Below are 13,400 nucleotides of genomic sequence, written 5' to 3'. Positions count from 1 at the left end.
ACAACACGAGCTTGCGACTCGTGATAACAAAGAGCAAATCAAGCAGAATTGACAAACGCTACAGGCAGTCCAGGCTGACCGCGTCTCGCCAACCAGCTTCTCGTTGTATTGCTCACGTCGGAGAAAGCTTTCACACCGCCGTCTCCACAGTTGCTCACATCTGTATTGTGAGGCGGTGCATTGCTGTGTGTGTGTGGGATTTATTTTCAGTGTTTGCATGTTTGATATTTGACAGAAGAAAACCTGTAAAGTTTATTCTACATGATCCAAAACTCTGGCGGTCTAACCCTGACATTAAGGATTTATAATTCTTTTTAAAGACGACAACAAAAGAAAAAAAAATGCTGGAAAGAAAAACCAAAGTACATTTGTACCGATGATAACGCGACGCTCCCGCAATGCGTCTCTTTACTTAATATGACATTATTCTTCTAATAATGCATTAACGGGTCTTTAATGCACTAAAGGTTAGGCACATTTAGATGCTTTTTCCATTGACAATGTTGAAATAAATGCCCTAAATCAAGCCTAATGTGCCAGTCAGCGAGTAGCCTTTCATGAGGCGGCGGTTGACTAATAATATCAAAGAAAATCTAAATCTAGCCGTAATTGTCAAAGATGTTGATGTTCTGTGTGAGTCACACAGCGGAGCAATGAAGAACTAGATGGAGTGAGCGAGAGTAATAGGCTGCATCAGAGTGGTGAGGAAGCTAATGCCTCTTGAGACTGTTTGTAAGTGAGCGAGGCCTTTGGATGGCGAGCTGACTTCAGTATGTGCATTACTCAGCCACATAAATCTGGGAGCCCCCGCCTCGGCTGCCTGCTTTGGTTTGGCTTTAATTACCTGAGCTATCCTGCACTCACCACCAGCACTTCCCTAATGGGGCTGCCTCACTCGGGCATCACTCACGCTCAGTCCGGCCAGCTGGCAGGATGGCCTGGGGGGGGGAGCCTGGCCCTCTTATTATAACTCCAAGTCTGTGCCCTAACGCACCTGTAGTCTCAGTGTGTGCGCTCGCTCGCATGTGTGGCTGTGCAACTTCCTCAGCTGTCACATAAACAAACTTTTGCAGGAGGCAAACAGAACATTAAGATTTCTCATGAAAGCGTTCCTAAAATATTAACCGCTATTTGCAATCATGCTGACCGAGATTGTCCAGTAATTTGGCCTTCCGTTACGGTATTAAGTGCCGGGTTGCTCGTGTGTCCTTGGGGCATTAGCTGTCAGTCAGTGACATGTCACAGCAGCTTCGCCACTTGTCAAGAATGTGTGCTTTCATTCTTCTTGTGTACAGCTGCCTAACAATGTGCCAAGAGCTTTCAGCGCTGACTTAAAATGCATCAGGCCTTTTTTGTTCCCCAGTGTGAAAAGACACGGAAGGCTCGGTATGAGCTCCTCGCGTCCCGGCCGCCGTCGAATGACTCACGGTGACCTTGGAGATTATTGCTATACTAGACAGAAAAAATGCTATATGTTTGTCAAGAGCTGTCTGTCATCAATGAGCTTTTGTGTTGGCTATCGATCGGCTCCTGGCCAGGACACCGGGGTTGATGGATGCACAACAAACAGACTCTGCATTGCCAGCAAGCCGCCCAGCGAGCACGATGGGATGTCAAGTCTGGGAGGCTGCCGCTCGCCCCTCGTGCCTGCGCTCCCTCACTCGCATGTGAATGTACCCAAGTGTTGGCCCCGCCCTCAGCCCGATAAAGAAATGAGCTGCGTCCCTAAATGGCGATTCATTAGTAAACAAGAAGTGGATTACTGTAGTTTAGCCCTGTGTCGATGGCGGGCCCTGATTGCTTTGTAAAATGTAGCGAGCTGTGAGCGTGAGCTGTGCGGCTGTATCTGCAGCACGCGCATATAAAGATAACTACACAATTCCCCTATTAGTTGACCTGGTTTCCCTTCAGTTAGCAAGCTCCAGCCTCCGGGGTGCAATTGAGAGCGCCTTGGTCCGATACTGGATACAACACAAATGCCAAGTGCAATACAACAATCATCATCCCTTGTGAATTTGGAGATTTTTCAGGAAGTGAGCTACCACTGCTACATTATTCAGCCTCTGTCTCTCACACAAGAGAGAATGGCATTAAAGTTAATTTCAGCGTGGCTCCAGCTGGTGCTGTTGCATCCACAAAGAAGCCGCATTGTTATGTATCTTTATTGCAAGAGGCGAAAGCAGCAAAAGGCGTCCTGTTGGAAAATCTGCAAATCACCGTTGTGGAGCGTTTGTTTTCTCTCTCTCGACTGGGTTTAACCCTGCCTCCCTGCAAAGCACGGATACGCCGTGAGGTCAGACTTATCGATCCGCTTTGATATTTTATAGACCCCAGTCAGCTTCCACCAGTATAGGCTGCAGTATTTCCCCCAGTGACGCGATCCAGCTGTGGCCACCAGAGATCTTTAATAAACAGACGCTGTCGGCCGCCGTCCAAGGACGCAAAAATTGCAACGCGTGCACGAAACGAGACGTCGCTACCAAAATGCAGCAATTGACCTCCACAGTTAAACATCCTACAAAATAGAAAACGTCACAAAATCTGAGCTGTAAATTGGTTTTAACGCCTGTAACCATCTTTCTTTGTAGTTTTACTGTCACATTATCCTGAACATCTGGGCCAAGAGTGTGTGCTACTAAAGGCGGTGTAATTCAACAGCGCTGGCAAGAAAAAAAAGCAGCCATACTGTGCTTTTCACAGGTGCTGGACCGGATCCAAATTGATAATTTTTCAGACTCAATAACACTTAGAAGGATACAGGAAAACAACAGCACCGGACATGCAGGGGAGGTCTGGCAGATTACAGGAGATTTGTCAGCCCCTGGGAGTTCTCACTCAGCTGATGTTGACAAAGTAGAGCTGATGTGGGTTGGTGAAAGGGGAAAAAAAGCTGCAGAAGAAGAAGAAACCCTTTTGAAACAGAAACCGTTCATGCACACGGGCTTGTGTATGATACATGTTGAAGTTTCTTTGTCTTTTCCGTTTCAACAGCCTCTCCCCACTTCAGCACCGAGGGTAGAGTGTGAGTGAATAATTCATCAAATCCGAAAATCTATGAAATAAAATCATTTGTTGCCCTATAGTGTGCTTGACAGAGAGATTGTTTATAAGGGTGGTAAAGCAGGACTTGAGCATTGGTAACGATCAATAGCCTGATGGAATCCCGAGGCCCTCGCTTGTTGCCAACGCACATCCAGACTGAGACATCAAAACAGCTTTTGGTTTCTCTCCTCTCGCTTGTGTCTCCAGAACATTTCAAGCCAGCTGGGCAGTTCAGATATTTTTCCATTGGTTGTTTGGAGTTGCATTATTTAGCTCTGCATTTAGACCCCCCCTCCCCCATCACACACACACACTCCACATCTCGAGGTTGTCATTAGCTGTATGTTACAATGATGCTGAGAACAATTAAGATAAAAACGCTGTGACAAATCATAATGGTGATAATGATAATGATAAGATGAAATGGAAATGACTCTGGCAAATAGGGTTTCTGTTTTTAGGATGATTCCACAACAGCAACGACACACTTGTCTTACACCAATAACAATGATAATTATTATGATGATAAGTCCAAAATTACCCCTCCCCACATCATCAGCCTTTGCCTTCGTCTTCCCTGCGTTTCATTAGAAAGAGGAGAGGTCATAACACCACTTCCAATTATTTTCCCAACTATCCCGAAACCCCCGCGACTCACCCGGCCCACGCAGCTTGGACCAAAGGATGGTGCCCATTGCCAGTGACCTATTAATCTCTCCACTGTAAGTGAACAGGCCTTTGCACTAATGAGGAATGATTAAAGACAGCAAAGAGCCATTTTTGGAACAGCTTCAAAAAAAAAGGGATGCAAAGAAGAAAAAGAGATCATTTGCCGCGACGAACAAGGAAAGGACCTTTCCAAAACACTGGCATGAAGATGCAAGCACATCTTTTTTATTTTAATCTCTTACGGTAGCATCGGAGAGCGTTCGTCTCTTTTTATAGAATTTTCGCCTGTTTGGAGGATCCGAATAGAAAAAGCTTTCAGCAGAAAGCCTTTAATGCTAAAATATATCAGGCTTAATTTCTAATCTGTATCCACTAGTTTCTGAGTATTTGCCTGTAAACCCAATCTGAATCCTGTAGAGGTAAGGTAGCTGGTTGCCCTCTTGATGTTGAGGTTAAAACACAGTTTAGGTTTGCGATTCCTTTGTTCTTCTGCAGGCTTAGACTCCTACAAACTTGTCTGTGTTCATAAAAATTACATATTTAGAAGGTTTTTTTTAATGGCTTAGATGTAACTCTGCACCTTTGCATCCTTAAGTATGCATGGATCTATGAATAATTAGTTGCTGCTTTTATCTCCACCTACCCCTCTGCCTCACATCTGCAGCTCCTACATACCTGCTCACTTTGATTCGGCTCAAACGCTGCAAAAGTACTCAGCGGTACACAATGGCGAGTTGTAATACTGAAGTAATGTTACAATACGCGGACTGACTAACCCCAAAAAGTTACCTTAAGGTGGAATTGAAGGTAACTTAATAAAGGCTTACATTTTTAATCAGCTGAATATATTATGCTAATGTTAATATTACGTCATGTTGCCTGTCTCTAAAAAGGTTGATGATGGTATGTCTGAATCCATGTTTTTGAGTGTTGTTGAGGCCAGATATTGGGTTGCATATAATAGTTCAATTAAAGATTATTTTCATTCTTCCATGTATTTTAATTTTTATCCAGTATTTTTACATTTTTTAATATTTCATATGAAAGAAAAGACAGATTACCTGATTAAAATCGTGTCTCAGATTTAACTCGTCACTCTTTGTGGATGTCCCAGTTCTCAAGCTGGGAGCCACAGCTATAAAATATTACACGCCGTCGCGTTCGGCTTTCCCGTCATTAGATGGCAAACCGTGAAGAAAATCCCAACCAAAGCACATTAGGTCTGCTGAGTTCTCCGCACACTTCCTGCCATGTAATGCACATAATGCAATCAAAGAGCAGCCATGTTTTTTGAGGTCAAAGATGACTGCTGCTGTGTGTTGTCTGCATTGCGCTTTGATCTTTATGAGCTCCCTCCCACCTCCTTTTTTTTATTTCATTTCAGCTGAGAAACGTACATTATTTTCACTTTAAATTCAGCAACCGACCCATTAAAAGCAGGTCTGTGTTATGAGAAAGGAAGGACCACCAAGAATCGCCCATGGGCAGTAATGCAGCAGGGTTTTTTTACTGTATGTAAGTGTATATACATTCTGTAGATAGAAATTGGGCTTAATCAGCCCTGCGGCTCTCCAACAGAGGAAAAAAAAGAAGAAGAGGAATCCACTTAGCAACGTGGCTAATTTGCATAGCTTTGAAGAAAACGGGGTCTGTGTTTAGTCAGCTTAGATGGCAAAGGAACGTCAGAGTCTGACACTCAGCGGGAGACAAAGCAGCTGACTGGTTTCTCTGACGTTCAGGCTGGCTGGATGACTAGCTGGCTGCACTGGTATTGCTTTGATGTACAAGGCACCTCATCAAACTGTGTTTATGAAGGTGCAGATACTTTGGTGGTTGAACCTGCTGAAGCAGTAGCTGTCAGATTTTGTGAATTTAAAAAGTGCTTCCTGAAAATTCAATTTGCTTCTTACTGCATATCTGTCAGGATGGAAAAATATCTGAAATAGCTTTTAGACCATTAAATATAAGGTTGTAAAAACATAATCTAGGTCAACAGGGCAACAATTCAGCTTTTTTTAAGCCTTATTATCATTTATGTGTTTCATTTTGGTGTAATTACTTGTATTAGAAAATTACAGATTGGTTTTATTTTCGTTATTTAAAATGTGCTAAAACTAGCCCGTCACAGGGGAAAAAACATCTGTTCCACCTGACAGTTTCTACCCTTTGTTCCCTTTGAAGTTGGTATTTCCTACCGTCTGTGAGCTAATTGAATGCTTCAGCTGATGCATCTATACACAGCATTTATTACCTGTCTGTGCTCGCCTCCAACTGTCACAGCCTGGTTCTGCTCAAGGTTTCTTCCTGTTAAAACAGGGTTCTTCCTTCCCACTGTCGCCAAATGTTTGCTCATGGAGGACTGTCTGATTGTTGGTGGGGTTCTCTGTATTATTGTAGTGTCTTTACCTTATAGTATGAAAAGCCCTGAGGTGACTGTTGTGACTTGGCGATGTATAAAATAGCTGAACTTAATTTAATTCAGTCCATCACAGCCATTCACATGATTTCCTACCAGTTAGAAAGTTACACTAGCAGTAAACTACAAAAGACTCAAAGGACATCCCTGAAGAAGACTCTAACTCTGACCGGTTATGCACAATAATATTGCAAACTAAAGCTTTGTGTTCTTTCTTGCTTGGAAGTTTGTGGGCAGATTTGGATCACAGTTTAAAAGTAATATTAAGGAACTGTTTAAATTAAATAAATGGTAAGACCAGCTCTGGTTTCGCAGTAGATAACAGGGCTGTACCAGGAATACCAAGTGGAAATTCCAGTCACTGAACTGGTCCTCTCGACTGTGTTTGTAGAAGTTGGAACAAAGCTGCAACTTCCAGGGTGAAAAACTGAAGAATAAAGCCAAATAAAAGTCCCAAAGACTGCAGTTCCTGCGGTGGTGCGTTGAAGCTGAAGTCCTTATCAACTCGTATGTTAAAACAACCAACCTAACAGCAATAAAACCATGTTTGCACCCTGGTACAACAAACAGTTTTGCCAGAGTGGCTGTTTGGCCAGCCTGTAGTCCATCTGGCTTAACAGTTAATGTAAACACACCAAATAGTTTTCCCATCAAACCCAAGAAAAAAAGCAAAAAGTGTTTAGTCTTAAAAACTCTCAGTGGATTTTGTTATTAGTTTGGAAGCAGCTCAGTATCAAAGTTTCTTATAAAGAAGTTGTATATCATATGCAACAATGAATATGAAACCAGTCATCAGACTGGTATCCCGTGAACAACACTGACAATGGCCACTTTGATATCTCATAAAAGACCAATATATCAGCCAATCATAACACATCTGACACCCCCTGTCTTTCTCTCTCTCCTGACCTCCTGCCTTCAGTCTCTGCATCTCTTACAGCACAGCAGGCTTTGATTTAAGACCTCTGCAGCAGTTTATGGTGTATATATCCTAAATGGACATTTTAATAGGCTTTTACTTTTTTTCATTGTATTGTGCAATGTAAGCAGTAATCATGAAATTATAATAATCATAATTTGTTGCTGCCGGCTGAAAGCCTTGCACAGTATCTCTGAAATGTCAAGTTTTCACAAAGAAAACAGCTTTGTTCGGAGGCTGACCAGCACGGCACGTGCGAGGATTTGAGAGGATTTTAATAAGTGGTAGTTTTTAGTTAATCTCGGCCCGTATGGAATCGAGCGTACCTTAAAGTAAGAACATCAAATTAAAACAATGTTGTGTAAGGCTGAATGTGATTATTCTGCTAGAGTTTCTAAAGAATGCCACTTGTGTCAAAATGATTTGAAGGAAATTTGTATACAGTGATCCACAAACGCATAATGCAGCCCTAAAGACAGAGAAAGGGGGCGGGCTTTAATATTTTACCAACTGTAAACATCACAAAGCTGTTTAGAGGCCAGGTTAGTCTGTGTGACGCTATCAAACAGTCGGTGTACATTCGGCTCCTCACGTCGTAGTGAAGGAGTGGGAAACTGGACGTTGAGGAGTTAATATCGTCCAAAAAACGAGCACATCTGCATTTTTAGCTCGCTCCCATTTTTCTTCTGCCTGTGTATTTTTTATTCATATTCCCCGTCTTTGCTCTGGAAACTGCCATCAGGCTCAGAGGCAATTTACGGTACCTCTGAACACGTCCTTAACGGTACCATCATGCGTTCATCAGTGCCACCGTGAACACAATTTTATTACTCAATTTGATGCCACAAAGGGTTCATTCCCCGCATTTTTTATGCATTGTGGGCTGAGCTGAAGCAGAAAATAATCTGGACAGAGAGGGCTGTGTATTACGGTTCAAACGGGATAAAGCACTGACAAATTCCGGACCGGAGGACTAGTGAGCGGGGAGGACAGGGAGAAAGAGAGATTAAGAGCTACACCATTGTTTACCTCCTCCTCTAAGGTGCAGGATACTCTGTCGTTTATAAATGTTGGTAGCTGTTATTGGTTACCTTGCAGGCTTTAGGGGAAAGAGGAAAGGAAAATGAAAAAAAAACTTAGGGAAAGACCCAGGAGGGGGTTCGATACAACTTTAATAATGCGTAGCAGGAGCTAAATGAGCCATTCTGCGGTACTTTAAGACGTCTTCCCTCCACCCACCCCCACCCACCCTCCGCCTCACCCCCTCACGGTCTCAGGGCCTGAATTATTAAAAGTGTTGTTTTCCCTTATTGCATTGCAGCAATGTGCCTCTTTGCTAGAAATGAGCTGCACATTGTGGAGTTTGAATGCTTAAAGCGACCCACCTCCAACAGCAAAGCCAGGAGAGGAGCGCCCCCCACCCCCGACACACACACACACACACACACACACACACACACACACACACACACACACACATATATCTGAATGACCACAACGTTATGCTCAGATGGCTCTCTTACGTTTCTCTTATATAATGCACGTTGTGAACTAACTAGTTTGTTTTGCTAAACTGTGCAGGGCTGCAACTAATGATTATCTCCATTATTGCCTAATGGACATTACACTATAAAGTGTTGGAGAATGGTGAAAATGCCCATCACAATTTTCTAAAGCCCAAGGTGATATCATTACAGTTAATTGCCTTTTTCCCAAACAACAGTCCCGAACCTACACATATTCTTTACACTACCATAAAGGATGAAAAAGGAAGAAGCAATCCTCCCAATTAAAAAAGATGGAAATAAGGGATGTCTTTTATAAATGTTTTAGTGCTGTCTAATAATCCCTTTAAATATTTCAGATCCAGCACTTTGCATTTTCATTTTAGTCAGTTTTTGTTTTCAAATAAATGTACCCATAAATGCTTATAGCTTTGTTTTTAGAAGAACTCGGATTAATTATTATGAGTCACAGTTACTGTAGCCACGCTGGCCAAACTTTCCTCTCATCTCTTTAATTCATTCGGCCTGTAATTGAGCGTTTACCTTGAATTTGTTGAGACAAATACGTTTGTGGCTGAACCTTGTTTGTGCAGCAGAATATTCTGGAACAATATTTTTAGAAACAGGCTGCGATGGACTAGAAATGTGTTTTTTTTTTTTTATTTTCTTTAGGGCTCAAGTGCAGACTTGGTAAGATGGAGAAATTTTCAGAGCTGTCAATACATCATCTCTGATGCACTGATGGTGCATTTTCATGATTGCATATATGGGAGAAATATAATAAATATTTGAACTGAATCCACTTTTATCCAAGTGAACGTTTGTGTTTTCTTCTTTAGAAAAGTTTGAAAATGATCAAGTTTAAGGTTGAATCTTGACATTTAGAATAATTTATAAGCAGATTCAATCCTGAAATACTGATAGCCGCGTAAGCCTTGAAATCTATGTGGAGCAAACTCTCCATATATTGAGCCAGACTCAACAAGGCATCACTTAATAAAACAATACTTTCTCCTTCCCTTTTTCTGCTCTTGCAGGTATTGTACATGCCCGGTGATTTGGGTATTAAATTTGATGCCTGCAGTTAAATCTCTTGCTGTGAAATGCAAGAAATAAAAACTCTGAGTTGTAGATAATGCAAAGTACAGTAAAGCACATTGCATGCTCCTACCCCCTCCCTTGGAGCCACATGCATACACTTGCATACCCCCGCCAACACATACTTTAATCACACAATTAATAATTAATCAGAGGTTGGGCTCAATGCTGTCAAGCCTGCAGATGAGAGAACACCCAACTGCTGAGACAAGCCCTTAAAAAAGGGGATTAACAACCCAAAAAAGGAAGAAATGAACAGCTAGACAACATGTCGCTAGTTAGGCTCAGTTTTTCTTAAAGTTGAAGGAAAATACAGATGGTCCACTGGCGCGAATAGGCAGCTTTGAATGCATTTTTTGTAAAGAAATAAATAACAAAAGCTCACTGGCTATAGAGTTCTGCAGAGTTTGTGAGGGGGAAAATTAAGTTGTCGCTTTTATGTGACATTTTCTACATGCAAATATGCAAAATTTGATTATGTGCTCTGTCTCCTGCGTATAAACACCATCAATAAAACTATAACAAACCGGTTCTAGAAGAATAGGTCAGGGATGAGTATGTATTATTTGCTCACCGCATTACAGGCGGTGCACTGATTGATTTCAATGCATTGCATCACTCTGGAATTGATCATACACCCGTGATCATTGTGTTCAATTTATTTATTCCCACTGATGCAAGTATTTTCCAACACTTAGGAGCTTAAAAGTCATCGGCGTCTGTGCCCTCTCTTTTTTTGTCTCTGTCAGTCTCGCAGTGCTCTGTGTTTCCAGTGTTGCAGCAGAGAGCAGAGTGTTTACCCAGCTGTAATTACAACATGCACAATGACCTCATTCTGCTGTGTCAGTAGCGGTAATGTATAGCCCTTGATGTTAAACTGCAAAGAAAAATGGTGTGCACTTATTTTCAATATGCTGACTACATTCCCAGCATTTTTTTTTAGACATGGCCGTGAAGGCAGATCAGAATTTGATATAAGCACTGGTGCTCCTATTTATCTGACAAGGTCTCTCTGCCTTAATATGCATTCAATAATGTGAAATGATATTAGCTGTAGGAGCTCATTGACTGTGCACTCAGGGTCTCTCGGTGTCTCTCCGTCTCTGTCTGTAGCACGCTCTTTATCTGTTTCTCTTCCTCGCGCACACATACAGAGAAGAAATGGGGGGAAAAAAGAGGGGAGGCTTGAACCGCGGATAGCAACAGCAGCAGAGCAATCACACCGAAGCAATGCCCCCCACGCCTGGCCCATTAATAACAGTAATACGCACACCGCGCCCAAGCCAGCACTGCCGAAAGCACCACTGACACTTTAATGGGCATTTTTTACTTTTGTTTTTAAATAATGCATGTGCTGCTTGTCAGCACTGCTTCACTCCACCCCTGGTGTGCCTTTGCAGCATTCCATTGTGCAGAAATTACAATGGAGACCTGTGTTTTCTGTGCCGCCTGCTCCGTAAGCTGCATTCATCACGTTCATAGGGACATCAGAGTGCGGTACATCACACTCTCGGGGCCGTGTGTGTGGGCACGCATGCCACGCATGTGTGCGTTTTTGTTTGTGGAGGCACCTCATTGGCACCGAGCTAATTAAGAGCGTCTTTGAGAGGGCGAACTGTGACGCTCGGTGGCACCGAACATGACTTATAAAGAAGGATGATGCTCTCCGTGATACAGTAAGCCTGACAGTCCGCTAGTGGTTTGGTGTGTCTGCCAAGCATGCCACTGTTGTTATGCAACTAAGAAAACCTCATATAGACCCCAAGTATTCGGGGTCCTCTGGGTTCACTTGCAGTTAACTTATTCAACAGTAAGAGATTCATCAATAAGAGAAGGTTTAATTTTCATTCGTCCGGGGAGCGGTGCGGAGCGGCAATCGGTGATACATACCATAGCGTTTATGGCATAAGTTAATTTGCTTTGGCCATCCTTGGATGGGCAATAAAACGAGAACAATAAAATGAACACAAATCAGCAAAACACAACAAACTCAAAATTATACACATACATCATGGCACAAAACACAAAGTTCAATAAGAAAATATATATTTTTAAAAATGGCTGAGACGATACACAACAACACGAGGGGCGAGTCGCAGAGAAATAAGATGATGGTATTCAGCTGCTGCTCGTTCATGACTGCATGAAAAATGGTGTTAAAACAGTTTCACTTTGAGTTTAAAGCTAATCGCACATTAAACGTCTCCATCTCCAAATGTGGGTTGACACTGTTCAGTCCTCTGAGGCCAAGGAATGACATGAATTTAGGCATCCAATAGATTAATTAACATTTAAACCTGCAGTTTATTGCTGTTTATTAGTATTTATGCATTTTGTAATATCACCCAATCATATACTCGGGTGGGAGAGAAACAGTTATAACATGCTAACAAGGATTTAGACGAGAGCATCAGTGGATATCATGAGTACATACTAATGATATACTGTATATACAATATTTATGCCTACCTGTCCTGGGACTACAGTATATCTAGCATGTATCTTTCTGTATTGTTCTTGAAACAAAATAATGGGGAATAAAAGTAAATGGATGCACTGCCATGCTATTATGCAATAATGGTCATTGAAATCTAGTTTCTGTATTCTCAGCCAGAGCAGCGCTTTGGTGGACTGTGTGTGTTGTGTTTGTGTCCTGTTTGCTTTTTTTTGTGCACCTGCTGTAAACTGAGAATATTGAGGGCTCTGGTTTGTATTGTAATCATACATAAGCCCCCCACTTCTAAATTGGATCCGGAGCTGACCAAAGATTTGCACATGGTAAAACTTAATAGGAACAAGTAGGCACGGGGAGCAACAAATTAATTGTTGTTTAACTTTGAGTCTCGAACGGTGCAGATTTGAATATCTGGTGCTGCAGAAGCTGCTCGTTTATTTTGGATCACGGACAGTAAAGGTGACGGACGTCCTCGGCGAGAGCTGCAGAGGTTGTGTTGGAAGACTTGCGAGACAGGAAGTGACTTCGGGACTAGCACCCTCGAAAATCAATTTTTCAGCAGTCCCCTGATTTTTGAATTAAACACCAAAAACATGCAAATTTTATGTCAGCGTTGCACTTAGCAAGTTACAATATGGCTGTGTCACTTTCTGGGAGTAATTTGTGCCGGTCTGAATACAGATTACCAACCGCATTATTAACCCGTTTGGGTAGCATCTGGGTAAAACGTACATTTCTCATCAAACTGAAAGCTTTGGTGTTTTATTTGTGTGCGTTATTCTCGAGATCCCAAAAAAACAGAACTGTAAATTTATCATAAATTGAAACTTTGCCATAATGATGTGCCTCCCTGAAGTGCATTTATCACAGATCACTTATTGTGACACTTTAATAGTAGTCCCTGAAGTGTTACATCTCACAGGAGAACCGAGTCAAGACTATAATCGCAAAGGTTTAGGAGCAATAACTGTTTTATTTTGGGCTCATACTTTTGGGCTGGTTCCAATAACAGACATGAGGTAGTTAAGTGGTTATAGAGGATATCCTTTAAATGTGATGATGGTCAGTTCACGGTTATTTTCTGGTGTATTAAATGTTCCCCACTGTTTTCCTGTTGATACTAAACCTCATTTGGGTATTTATATTATGCTGATAGATCAACTTGACCCAATTGTGTAACTTTATTGATCGTAGCCAAGCCACCTATCTGTATTCCTTACTGCACGTAAGGTCAATAAACCTCAAAATCAATATTTATAACAATCAATGTTGCATTCTCTATTATGCCTCTTCCTG

The 13,400-nt window shown here is 42.0% G+C and overlaps 1 protein-coding gene across 1 annotated transcript in view; it reads left to right on the top strand.

Moving 5' to 3' along the window:
- Window positions 1–13,400, top strand: part of LOC116314305 (RNA binding protein fox-1 homolog 3-like) — a 254,196-nt gene that overhangs the window by 118,923 nt on the left and 121,873 nt on the right. The gene's annotated exons all lie outside the window — the stretch shown is intronic.

This window comes from Oreochromis aureus, linkage group 4 (genome assembly GCF_013358895.1).
Source record: "Oreochromis aureus strain Israel breed Guangdong linkage group 4, ZZ_aureus, whole genome shotgun sequence".
In the NCBI taxonomy this organism is placed as follows: Eukaryota; Metazoa; Chordata; class Actinopteri; order Cichliformes; family Cichlidae; genus Oreochromis; species Oreochromis aureus.
The sequence above is the reverse complement of the archived record's forward strand: the minus strand, read 5'-3'. Positions and strand labels throughout refer to the sequence as shown.